The following is a 14,185-nucleotide window of genomic DNA, read 5'->3' as shown; positions in this document are numbered from 1 at the left end:
TTTTGGAGCTAATATGCAACTGGCAATCTGAGGGGGGAGAATATCATGTTGGGCAGAAGTTATGCCAAGCTGAAATGATTTGTCCCAAATAAGTGCCAACAATGGAATTTTCTAAATATACTTGTTTTAGGACTATTCTCATTTTGAATTCCCCCATTCGTTTTTGCTCTCTTTGTTTCTTTTCATTGAATCCAACTTCTTTGTCGTCTTATCAGTCACAGAGTTATCCTTACGCAGAAGTGTACAATCTGCAACATGTGTGCTACATGTGCCCCCCCCCCGAGACTCTGGCAAAGTTAGAGATGCAGAATTAAGTTGGTTTGGTTTGCATTTTTATGCAAAACTACCTGAGTCACATTTCCCAAAATCATACATGAACTGAAAGACAGCTATCCTTTGAAATTTGTGCTTCTTCAAATTCTGCAGTGAAGTTCTCAAACCAAAGAATGCGTTTACAATGTGAATATTAGGAGATACTAGTGCATAAATACACACATTAGTAGAAATAACTTACACAAATGCATTGAAGGTTTTTTTAAGTATACATTAGGCAAAAATAGTCTGCCAAAATAGTACAGTGGTACCTCGGGTTACATACACTTTAGGTTACATACGCTTCAGGTTACAGACTCCGCTAACCCAGAAATATTACTTCAGGTTAAGAACTTTGCTTCAGGGTGAGAATAGAAATCGTGCAGCGGCGGCACGGTGGCAGCAGGAGGCCCCATTAGCTAAAGTGGTGCTTCAGGTTAAGAACAGTTTCAGATAAGAACGGACCTCCGGAACGAATTAAGTACATAACCAGAGGTAGCACTGTATATTATCCAGAAGCACCTTTCTCAAGGATGAAATATTCAAATCACTTGTCCCCTAAAGCACTAGGGCAGATTAAGTGATTCAGTTTTCGCACACGCTCTAGAAATGTAATGACTACCCTCACAGGAGACCTGCTACAGCTCTCCTTTCAAAATCTCATTGGGATTCATACTCTAAGAAGAAGTGTCCTTGCCTGCCCCAAGTAATATCATGGATGTTGTTGTATTTTGGTAAAGACTCTCCTCCCTGAAAGAGAGGGGAGTGGTTGTGGGCGGGAGCCCGAGCACCGCCCAGCAGGGGGCGTTGCCCCCTGCCTCCAGCTCACCTGGCTGGCACTCACGCCCCCCCCCGATGGCCACCCAACCAGGTGCTGTGGAGGGGGCGTGTTCAGCAGCCTTTTGCTGCAGTGCCAGCCTCTCCCTGGCCTCATTCTTCATCAGCGTCCCATCGCAAGTCATCAGCTAGGAGAGTCATCACAGAGAAGAGCCATGAGGTTTGGAGTCGGGGGAGGGGTCTGGTTCCTTGCATGCCTTTTAACTTTAAGAGGCTTGCGTGCACTCATTGCTTTACTGCTTTTAAAAACCCAGGCATCCAGGTTGGCCTTGCTGTGTCCTCTTTTCCGTGTAAAAACCTACATTTAACCTTCTATTTCCCCCCACTCCTGGTGCTTTTAATTTTTGGCCAGGATGCTTGTATGTTTTCCCCTCTATTGCCCTTGCCGGTCCACCTGCATGGCTGGTCTGGGTGACTGAGAGGGTTTGCCTTACATTTAATTTGTTGGCCAGGGTGCTTATGTGTTTTCCCCCTCCATTGTCCTTGAGAGCCTGTATGGGACAGCTAAATATTTCTGCATTGCTGGGGTTGGACTAGATGATCCCCAGGGCTCCTCCCCAATTTTAAGTCGTGCGTGTGTGTGTGCTTGCAGCGTGTGTTTGTGCCTGCCGTTTATTATTACTCTTCTAGTGTGGGTTTAATTTACCCTGCCACCCCTTCCATTGGTACCACTTAAATCGGGAGCCCACTGTAAAATTTAAAGGCTGCTGGGGCTTGGAATACATTGTGCACTTAAACCTCACCCCTCTTGGTTTCTCTAAGCCACCCCCCTCCACTTGATGTTTGGGGGAAGAAATAAGGCAGGGCTTGGGGTGGACAATTCAGGATTTATGATCAGGAAACCATTCCTCAGCACTGCACGTTTAGAACCTTTGAAGGTGTGCCTTTGCCTGGTTCTTGTCATTGGCTGCATTGGCCAGTACAGGCTCCCTAAAGAAAACTGCTTTTAAAGTTCCAAGTTTTATTACGGCAAAAGCCAGTGACACTAAACACCACAAGAACTGCTTTTAAACAACAACAACAACAAAGGTTTCGGCTTATAATACCTTACTAAAAAGTCCAGGTTAACTCACGGTTTATATTTCAAACTTTTCCTTGACCCGCATCGTCATTTTACTCCCTCCACCCCCTCCTCCCTCCAAACTCCCCCCACACACTTTCCTTCTCCTCCTTCCACCCCTCCTCCCTCCCTCCACCCCCCACCCTTTCAGGAAAGAGATACATCACATTAACCTTAAAAAAAAAAAAAGATAAAAAGAAAAAGAAAAAAGGTGTCTTTGGATTTCCCTTTGCCTGAGTCATCACAACAGGTTTTTCAACTGCTGGGCAGGCTTGATTGCTCGGCATTGTCTTTTAAGCACCTGGAAGTTCAGCAGCTCTAGTTGCATTGTCAGTTTAACTAACCAGCAGTTTGACCAATTGCTGTCTTTTGTCTATTTAAGCACCTTTATTTCCATCAACTGGTCTTGAGCCGACCTTGTGGGCAAAAAATTTACTTTCTTTGTTTGGCAAAGTTTCCTTTGTTTGGTGTAAGTTTAAGAGCAACCTCACCCCTCCTTTCCAGAGGGCCGCTGGTGTGGGCCTGGAATCTTATTGATTTCCTTTTTTCTCTTAAGTTGGCTGCAGCTTCTGAGCATCTCCTTGTAAGCAGTTATTTTCAATTCTGTTTGATTACTTGGCAATGCTTTGCGCCTAGATTTGCCTATCATTTAAAAGGGGCAACTTTTTATTGTAGGCAATTATCTTCTAATTCTGTTTGACTGCAGTTGGGGTTCCTTTGTGTATGGGATTGTTCCTTGGAGCCAGGTGCTAATATGTAGCTGAGCGCTGCTGCTTGAACTCTTGCTGGGTTGTGATTTAATAAATATAAATACATACAAGCGGTGCAGTTAAGTGACGTATAGCTTGTTCATTTTGTCAGCAGTTACGTGGAGCGATTGATAATAGTAATTTCTACTCATAGCTATAAATCCATTGGCTATTAATTGAGATACTATCGATTAATGATTAATTCATCAACCGTGCTCTGAACTTTATTGATACACAATAATTGTACACTGACATTTAATTACAGTCAAGTTATTAATTGATTGGTGATATTAACACTAATTAAAAACAACAACAACAATAATAAAATAATAAAATAAAATAAAATAAATTTGAAAAATAAATAATAATAAATAATTATAATAAATAATTATAATTATAAAAAATAAAAAATTGTAATAATAATTAATATTAAAAATATAGATAAATAAATAAATAAATGAAAATTAATTTTAAAATAAAATAATATAAAATAATTAGTGACAAAATAAATAGTAGGCGCATTTTACTAGTACACAGAGCAGCTCATGGCGCCCAAGAGGAAGCGCACGGGTGCAGTACCAGCACACACTGCAGATGGCAACCGTCGTAATAATAAACCCAAACCCATTTCGCAGTTCCTCAATGCCTTCAGATCATTCATTGTTGACTATGAACAGCACTTTCTCCTAGCTATTCTTTAGTTCTATTTGCCTTGTGTTTCTTACTTCCTTGTTTCGCAAACCAGTGGCCAGCCTTTAAACTACCCAGGTGCAGGCCCAAGCCCTCAGACAGGAACGGCGGCTGTGCAAACTAGGTCTCAGGTTTGCTCGGCGACTTTCAGAAACGCATCGGGGCGCCTGCGTGGAGGCTGCCGGCCCGTATCAATAGCCTGGTTGCTTCCAGTTCTTCTAGTTCTTTGCAGAATAGGCAGCCCAGGGTCCAGCTTCCAGAATCAGGCACCTCATCAGCCGGTGATGATGAGTCAGAATGGCTTACGCCCTTTCTGGGGAGGCCGCCGCATCTGGCAGTTAGCCCGTATGTCGGGAAGAAGCCATCAGAGGTGTATCACACTGGAAAGCTGGACCTTAGAAAGGATTTAAAACGTAAGGTGTGCTGGTAATTCAATAAAGGGCAATGCCAAAGGCAGTCTTGTAAGTACCCGCACAAGTGTGAGAGATGTGCAGGGGCTCACCCAGCCACGGCGTGTTACTAAGGGAAGCGGCCCTTTCAGGGAGGTCAGGGCTTCCACCACTCTAGTTCCAGATGAGCCCCCGCAGCAGGGAACCATCGTTAAAGTCCTTCTGGGTCTAGCATTTTCTCCAATTTAGCTTTCTCCTCTCCTCAACCTCTTGTCTATCCATCCAGACAGAAGTGCAGCATCCTATCTTTGGAAGGGTTTCTCAGAGGGTTTCAGAATCCCGGTAGTGGCTCCTTAACCGCGAAGGACTCTCCTAATCAGAAGTCAGTAAGGGAAAGGACATTCGCCTCACCCCACGGGTAGCTAGCCCCACCCCTGGGTGCGCGCCACATGTGCCACTCCGGGTGCCAGAGCAGCTAGCTCCGCCTCTGGAGTCACACTATGGCATACAGCTAATTGGGATGAACCCAACAGGGCCGCCACTTAGCCCCTGCTTGGTCTCCAGGACAGAGGCACCCCTTCCCAGATCCACCCCCCTTTTTGTGATAATTAGGCAACCAAATGTATCATCCCATAACACCTCATACAGGAATTATTTTTTCCTGGGGAACCTGCCTTTTCCGCCCAGATCAACTACAAGAGCAAGACCACAGCTTTAACAAAATGACAGCCCAAGCAGGAAGACACATGGGAGCAATGGTACTGCTTTGAAGTGTTCCAGATCCATTTCCTGTTCTCCCAATGAGCAGGGCAGCTGTGGACAAAATTGCAAAGAAGTACAATACTGATTTAGTCCTTAGTCCTAGAATCTAGTAAGCCTTTAAGCCCAACAGTCGGAATCGCATAATTTCAATGCTTTAACCATATTAGGGAACATGTATAGTTAGTAAACAAATTGCTAGTTTTGTCAGAAATAACACTTCACTGAAGTGGATAATGCTTTGGCCAAGAGCTCACCTTTGGGAATCTTCTAGAACATGTTGCATATGTAGCAGTTCTGTCTAGCTACAGTGAAACTGAAACCTGACATTTACAGTATCAGATAGAATTGTTCTGGAATGTCCTGGCTGTGTCTGTTGTACAACAGTTTTGGAAATCTGTAGGAGAGTATCCCACCAATCTCTTGTCATACTAACAATCTTGTTATCAACTAACAATCAAAAATGCTAAAATTTTAGCTACATTGGCAACAGGATGTTGGCTAGAAGCAACTGGTTTTCTGAAGCTAAAACGTACAATTTTGTTCTAGGAGTTACTTGATCACAATATAGAACTATTTGTTTATTCCTTATGAGTTTTACACATGATGAAAATGTATACTCAAGCAGATATTCTTATAATCACTGTACTATACTATGATACAGTGCATAATGAACATCCACATTCAGTTAGTCTGTGTGCCTCACGTACTTGGGCATAGAGCTGGACACAGTTGCCCAATCATCCCGCTTACCTAAGGAGAAGATTGACACCCTTAAGGAAATAATTCATACTACCCTTGCACTAACAAAAATCACCCTCAGACAGATACAATCCCTGTTAGGTCATTTCAATTTTGCTTGTAGAGTGGTTTTCCCCGCCTAGCCAGGCTTTCAGTGGGTCTCAAGCACCCACACCACAGGTTCCGTCTTCCAAAGACAGTTAAGGCCGACCTAGAGGTTTGGGTGACATTTTTGGAACACTACAATGGAGTATCCCTATGGCAGGATGTTCTTAACTTGTCCTCAGATTTTCAGGTCCATTCAGATGCGGCAGGGTCCCTGGGCTTTGGCTTGTATTTCAGGGACCGATGGGGCGCGCAACGTTGGCCAACGGGGTGGCAGGGCAAGGGCATCACGCGGGATCTCACTTTTCTCGAGTTTATTCCAATAGTAGTGGCCGTGCATATCTGGACGGAGGAGTTTCGAAATCGCCGGGTGTGCTTCAGAACCGACAACCTGGCAGTGGTGAACATACTGGCGAGACAGTCATCCCGATCTGCAAGGGTCTCCTCCCTTCTGCGATGTCTCGCTTCCGGTCGCTGGCACCTGGAGCACAGCTGTTGCCCAAACCCTTTCCGGAGCACCTGTGGAACGTTGGAGACGCAAAGTGATTAAGGGAGTATTAGCGTCTGTCGCACCCTCCACTCTCAGGTCTTACAAGAGGGCCTGGTGCGATTTCTTGGGCTTCAGGTCTGGGACATCTGGGCTTTCGCCTAACGTGCCGCCCACCACTGACTACGTTCTGCAATACCTTTCACACCTCGATGACTTAGGACGTGCGCCTAAAACCTTAAAATACATGCCATTAGCTGCCATTAGCTTCTTCGCTAGGGCCACGTTCTCCTCCGATCCATGCAGTGACTTCCTGATCCGCAGAGCTATCGAGGGCTGGGGCAGGTTACGCGGGATCTCACCTTTCTAGAGTTCTTTCCAATAGTGGTGGCCGTTCACATCTGGACGGAAGAGTTTCGAGATCACCGCGTGTGCTTCAGGACCGACAACCTGGCGGTGGTGAACAGTCTAGCCAGGCAGTCATCTCGGTCTGAGTGGGTCTCCTCCCTTCTGCGGGCGTTCGTCCTCCGGTGCCTTGAGTACAACATAATATTTTCAGCCAAATTCTTACCCGGAGCCAATAATGACATAGCCGATGCCTTGTCTCGATTTCAGATACCTCGCTTCCGGTCGCTTGCACCTGGAGCACAACTGTTGCCCGAACCCTTTCCGGAGTACCTGTGGAACGTTGGAGACGCAAAGTGATACAGGGAGTATTAGCGTCCGTGGCACCTTCCACTCTCAGGTCCTACAAGAAGGCCTGGTGTGATTTCCTTGGTTTCAGGTCTGGGTTATCTGGGCTCTCACATAACGTACCTCCTACCACTGACGATGTCTTGCAGTACCTTTCCCATCTCGATGATCTGGGACGTGCTCCTAAACCTTAAAGATTCACGTAGCCGCCATCAGCTTCTTTTCAAAAGCTACATTTGCTCATGTTCCGTGTAGTGACTTCTTGATCCGTAGAGCCATTGAGGGTTGGGGCAGGTTGCAACCTCCCAGGGCCGAGAGCCGTAAGCCGATTTCTTACGGGTTGTTATCTCAGATACGCATAAAACTCAGGTCAATTTGCTGGTCCAGGTTCGAGGCACGTCTCTTTTCCGCAGCATACGCTATCGCCTTTTTTTGGTGCGCTCGGAGTTGATGAGGTGGTGTTTGAAGTTGGTGCACGAGGTTCAACACGCGGCCTCCTGTGCGAGGACGTGCAGTTGTCCGAAACTACCGTGACAGTGCGTCTACGTCAGTCCAAGACTGATCAGGCGGGTAAGGGTGTCCTAGTTAAGCTCACGGCGTCGGCACAGCAGGGCCCATGCCCGGTAAAGGACACTAGGAGGTACCTCTACCTCAGACCGCCCGGCCCGGGTCCGTTTCTGGTCCACGAAGATGGGTCACCCTTGTTGAGGCACCAATTCACCAGAGTGCTTTGCAAGGCTATTGAGGCTTGTGGTCTATCCTCCCAGGAGTACGCTGCGCACTCCTTTAGAATTGGCGCCGCAACCACGGCTGCGCACCTGGGGTTACCGGCGGACAGGATCAAAGAGATGGGCCGGTGGAAATCCAATGCTTATAAGTCTTATATTCGCTAGTATGCGACCTGCCGCTTTACCCTACTTACCCGCCTTTTCTTTCTGTCTTTTACCCCCAGTTATGCTCAGAAGAAGCGTGTGGATTTGCGGCCACAGTATAGTTCATTGGGCCCGCGTACAAGCGGTGAGATGCGGTCTTGCATCCAATCTTGGCCTTCCACATGGTGTTTGAGTTTCCTGGTTTTCGAGAAGAGGCATGCGTTGGGAGGAGCTGATGCCATTGCTGTGGGAGAAAGTAGCCAAGTTCGGCCCTCCCGACATCCTTGTGATTCATTTGGGGGAGAATGACCTTGCTAACAGAAGGAGTGTGGACTTGTTGTGGAGCATAAAAAGAGACTCGAATGCATTTGCAGCCTTGTGTCCCAGAACGACGGTGTTCTGGTCCTCCTTCCTGAAAAGAACTGTTTGGCGCGGTGCGCAAAGCTGTATGGCCATTGAAAGAACCAGGAAACTCGTAAACCGGGCGGTAGCCCGTTGAGTGCGCTTTATGTATGGCCAAGTCATTTATCATGACCGTATCCGGATCGGCGACCAAGCTTTATACCGGAATGACGGTGTCCACCTATCGGATTTGGGGAACGACATTTAGTTAGCTAGTGTCATCAAAAGTATCTGGGATTGGTTGCAGCTTTGAGGGTATTGGCGGCGAGCCTTTGGCTCGGGTGGCGGTTAGGCATTGGAATAATGTGTTGTGTGTCGAAGTGCTAGGTGTGGCCATCGCCTATGCCTTCAATTTTTAGGGGTATTCCGTTAAAGGAATCTGGCGGTCGTGTATTCTGTCCGATGCCTGCTTGGCAGGAGGCCATGGCACGACCCTCGGTGACAGCAGGGGTGAGCCTATAGTTGGATTAGCATCAACAGGCTCCACCTACTGGTGAATAAACCCACTTGTTTCGATCCAATGCCTAAGCCAATACCTTTTCATTGCTGTAATCAATAAAGTTGTGGCCTTTTCTAGCCCATCAACCTTATATCACTTGTCCTTGTGTCTTCATTTCACTTCGCGGGGGTCGGGTCCTCGAACCACAAATGTAAAATGGGTATTTCTTTATATTCTTCAGACACAATTTTTTCCATTTACTAATAACTTGGGAGAGTTACAAAATAATAAAGTAAGTTTAAATGACTTCCTTGTATGGCTTGCTACATTTGTCTATATCACCAATCACCATGGGAAGAAAGAAAGAAAGGGAACTGCATCACTAAAATAGTGTAAGAACCGGTCCTTAGACTTTTCAGTGCATTTGATACCCAGGGGAAAAGAAACCAGATAGAATTTTCACCGAAAGGTTCATATTTTTTTAAAAAAATCAATTATTATTTTTACAGTCAATATATTTCAATTATGGTGAAATATGACACATAATCTAAGCATAAAAAGCATTATATGGTAAAAGCGACACTGAACTTAGGTGAAAATATCATGGTGAATATATGAGAATATTTGTGGAAGACGGGACACAGATTTTCTTTAAATATTTCCAAAAGGGGAAGTTGCTTATCAGTTTTTCAGAAATGCTATAAAGACATACCTCTTATATTTATATATATGAGGCAATTTTTAAAATGTGTGTGGGGTTTTTCAGGAAAATAAGAAAGCACACAAATGATATTTTATGATAAAACACCACATTGCACCCAGGCTTTTATTTTATTATCTAAAACATTTCATAAACTCAGAGAGTTAGCATCCTATATGGTAACAGCATCTAAGATAGCATATGCAAAAAATGGAGGCAAGTCAGTATACTTTCTATAAAATAATGGTATGAGAAGCTCTGGGAATTGGTTACAGTGGCAAAAATCACTCATAAAAGGACAAAAATGAAAGGCTACATTTATAATGTAATTGATACATTTTATTCAATGTGACAGGATCAGATGCTTACAGCATTTGGACAGTGAATTTCTGAGATGTTTTTGTTTATCTTTAGCATATATTTATTCTGCTTCCAGTTTTTGTCATCTGCATCTCTTGATATTTATGCAATTAAATGAAAATAAAATAAAATAAAAACTACTATTTTATCTGCAAATAATTAAGTCCTACTTAAGATAAAATTGAACCATCCTGATGAAAAACATCTCTCCAGCATAATTCTTGTACAGAATTAAAAAGAACAAATGTTTGAGGGGGGGAGGGGGAGCTGTTTTAGAATGTATTTCTGACCCTTCCCCACATGCACAAAATAAAAAAGGAATTAAAACTGTTTCCCCCACCTTATATGTTTTGTTAAAAATAAGCAAGGCCCAATTCTTTGGTGTCAGTTATACTTTTTGTCTCTCATGTTCACTTTCTCTTTTTTATGTAGAAAAAAGAGCAAAAGAGAATAAAAATCCTCATTATTTAGCAGAACAGTAATTACTGTATTAGAGCTGGAAAAAGATGCATGGCTCACACATTCACTCTACCTGTGGAATCTTGTAGGTGCCTAAGAGAATAGCCATGTTGACGGAGATGTCAGAATCAAATCCTCCAACAAAAGCTATCAGTTTCTTTTTCTTGTTGCATTTGAAGTTGGGGACAATTCTTTTGGTGATGGAGAAAAGTTTCAGAGTGTTCTGATAAGTCATCCTTGCATTTAAGAAGCTATCATAGATGTGGAACCCAAAGCTCATATTCGGTAGGATCTTAGGGTTCTTATTGATTTCCTTCACTGCAAATACGAAGGACAAAACTTGTTGGTAGTTCTTTGGCATTGCACTAAAGAAGAGGCACATCATTTTTCAGATTTGAGAAAACAAACAAAAAAAACCCCTCAGATCATTTTTTGTATTACCATGCCAGCACATAGTTTTGAATTGTTTATATTTTCAAATTAATGAAAAACATGACAAACAATAAAAATCCTTTATGTAAGGACTATGGTGTAGCAACATCAGATACACTACTGATGCAATAGATATGTCTTTTGCACCAGTAACATGCCACCAGCACACATGCTGCACCAGTGAAAGTGCTGGTACAGAAACCAAAATGGGATGGAATGGACCCCTATGATCCATCAGACAATACCTCCATCAACAACATACTTTTACACCAGCCATTGAATTTCTCAAGATGGAAACAAACTTTTCAAAAATTATCTGTTCAGTCTCTCTCTCTCTCTCTCTCTCTCTCTGTGGAACCATACTTCTAAAGGTGTTTGCTGGAAGGAAAACCCATCTTGCATTGGGCTACAAATGGTAACTAGATCATAGATGAGCTGGACTGTTGATTCACACAATTAGAGTGTGAGTGATTTTCAGAATGAGTATGTGAACACCTTCATACCTTTTAAGTTGTGAGAGTATACCATGGAGTCAAGTCTGAGAACTCCTCCATGTGTCCCACTTCATTAGAGCTTCTCCTTCAGCCCTTGGACTCCTTACAGCTATGTTGACTAGGTCTTTATACTGGGGAACAATAAATGCCCCATGGTTACTGTTTCCTGTATGCTCCTGTGGCTACCTAACCTCAAGCGCCGTGCACCGAGTCACTGGTGGCAGCTGTTTTCATGGTGTGACTGTAGCTCTCATTATTGTATGCCTTGGCCCCTATCTTATACTGCTTGGCAAGAGAGCCTGCCCCTCACTTGACGAGTTTTGAACCCTTGCCCTGAAGATGTCTGTGTGTCCTCTCTGCAGGTCACTTACTAAGAGAATGATACACCTTCTGTGCTGTTTGGTTTCTTCTTCCTTCCTTTTGTATGCTATATTTCAACACAGAGCGTTGAAAGAAATTCATAAGCATTTTCAAATTTCTAGCTTAAGGGAATGCGCAGATTTGTTGATGCCTGTACTTCTAGAGCTCCCATCATGGTGTATTATGGTGTCATGGTATATATTCTGATGCAGGAAGATATTTGTTGGTGGTTGGGTGGATTGGGTTTATTGGTTTGCTCAAGGTCCATGTGTTATGTAGCCATCACCATTGCCATGGCTCCAGACTGGTGGTCTTTGGTGATGTTCCCATGAATATTGTGTCTGCTATTTTGTGACTTTATGAGCTGTGCTTTGCCATCTGTGTCTGAGCTGAGCGCACATAGAGTTCAGCAGTTCCTATACTAGTGAACATCTTACTGCCCTATAATCATGGATGTTTATGATTGCTTAACCTCAACCTATAGGAAAATATATATTTTTTGTTTTGAACACACGGATATGTTTCATGATTGTGCTACTTTTCTTCATAGATTTTCAGCACACACCAGAAAATAAGCAATATGCAAAATAGAGTCCAATAGGGTATTCTGCCAATTTTAAAATAAAATGCATAAGCATGACCTCAAGCTCAGACAATTCATGGCACTTCTTCCTGCAATATTTATTGCTAATCAAATATATCTGTATCTATATCTGTACTTTTAATCTATCCCACCCCACCCTCATTTTGGTGATGCTGAAGTTCAGGTATATAATCACCACTGGTAACTAAAATATGGGTCCTGTCTGACAAACGCATCCTGTTTTGCCAATGGAAAACATCTCTCCTACTTGCATCTGTTTTGAATATGACCTGTGCAAATTATGGAGAGGGAAAATGCTTACAGAAGATCATATACAAACTTGGTGTTAGGGTTTTCCTGGAAAGTTAATGCATCAAATTCAATGCCAAGCTGAGATGTCATCTCTCCTACGATCAGGTCACCTTCCTGATAATACTCATAAGGGAGCTGGAACAGATCAGTCATGTCACACAAAAGAGTGTCTTTCCTTCCATCTGTTGGAAGCACCTGAAGCCACAGAAGGATGAACAGCAACCGCAAAAACATTCCTGCTATATCTGCAGCAGTTTTTGACCTAGAGTTCTGTTCTTAGTCTGCCATCCACCATCAACTAGATTATGTCCATGGCTCCAGAATACTTTGACAAGGAGAAATTGCCAAAATCAAATTAGGGTAGCTCCTCCTGTCGAAAATCCTTCTTTCTAGTTCTGATCATGTGCAGATTGATTTTATTTAAATTTCTCTTTATTGTGCTTGTATCTAGTGTAAATCCCTGTGGAATATGACTAGATGGAATTAAACATAATATTCTGGGATAATTACTGTTTACAAATCATCTCTCCAGATGCCAGAAAGGAAAAATCTTTAGGAGATCTCATTTAACTCAGTAGCACTTTTTAAAAGCTAAATAAAAAATATTAAATAAAATAAATAAAATAATAAAATAAAATAGACTGAATGGTCCACTGATCATTAATTTTATTGGAGAGGGTTTTCTGCAGTGGCAGGCTTGGAATAGATTATGTTTGTAGTCCATTCCAACCAATTGTTCCTTATTTCAGAAATTTGTGTTATACTTATGAGTTTGGAAATAAAACAAGGTAGATGTTTCTGAATATATGGTATTCCTCAGCTGTGCACAAATATATTGCTTTGTAAATTAAAAGAAAGGGGAAAACCCTCCATTGTGCTCAGTGACATTTCACTACTGTTTTAGTGTTGTGGGGGTTATGTCTATTTACCACTATCCTGAAACTTCTCCCCATTGTGGATTATAAAGGGGAGGGGAATTAAAGCATTAAGATACAGAACTCAAAGCAAGAATAAAACACATCATACTTCTGCTATATATTAGTGTGCGCACATTCGTTCTACAAAGAGAGGTGGTGTGGGATAGGTCTGCATCAGCCCCTAACAGGGGAAATGCTATGACAAGATATGCAGGGATGAGCAATATGCAGAACATATCTGTCTCAGCTAGCTGATTCCCAGTTCAGCTGGGCTCAGCCAGTATGAAGTCCCCAACCCTGGTTCAGCTGGAAATACATGGCTTGTTTAATCCAGCTCATGGCTTGTTCTCCCCAGCTCAGCCAGTTCAGCGTAAGTCAGTGCAAGTCCCAATAAGGCTGTTCTTGGAACATAGGGAGTATGGAACCAAAAAGAGGGAATTAGGCCGGATCCTAAGCTCATTTAAGTTGAAGGATTGTGTTCCCTCTATCATGTTTAAGAAGAGCAGCGGCAGCAACCCAAATGAAGATGGGGCTTGGATGTGACGTCTCTTTACATCAGCTTAATGTACGCATCTGGTGTAGCCTTGATGGCAGTGGTATTTTCATACCAAAAGGAGCTGCACCTTTTCGGATGTTTCCTCAGAAATAAGTTTATGTACGGAATTATTTTTATTAGTATTTCTAATCCATCAGCTCATTGAAAAATATCATTGTGGTGTACAATAAACTATTAAGCCATCATAAATTGTTGTTGTTGTTTAGTCGTTTAGTCGTGTCTGACTCTTTGTGACCCCATGGACCAGAGCACGCCAGGCACTCCTGTCTTCCACTGCCTCCCGCAGTTTGGTCAAACTCATGCTGGTAGCTTCAAGAACACTATCCAACCATCTCATCCTCTGTTGTCCCCTTCTCCTTGTGCCCTCCATCTTTCCCAACATCAGGGTCTTTTCCAGGGAGTCTTCTCATAATTCATCATAAATTCATAATTCATCATGAATTAATAAAATACAAAAGAAGATTGATCAAATTAATC

This window comes from Podarcis raffonei, chromosome 13 (assembly GCF_027172205.1).
Source record: "Podarcis raffonei isolate rPodRaf1 chromosome 13, rPodRaf1.pri, whole genome shotgun sequence".
Classification (NCBI taxonomy): Eukaryota; Metazoa; Chordata; class Lepidosauria; order Squamata; family Lacertidae; genus Podarcis; species Podarcis raffonei.
The sequence above is the reverse complement of the archived record's forward strand: the minus strand, read 5'-3'. Positions refer to the sequence as shown.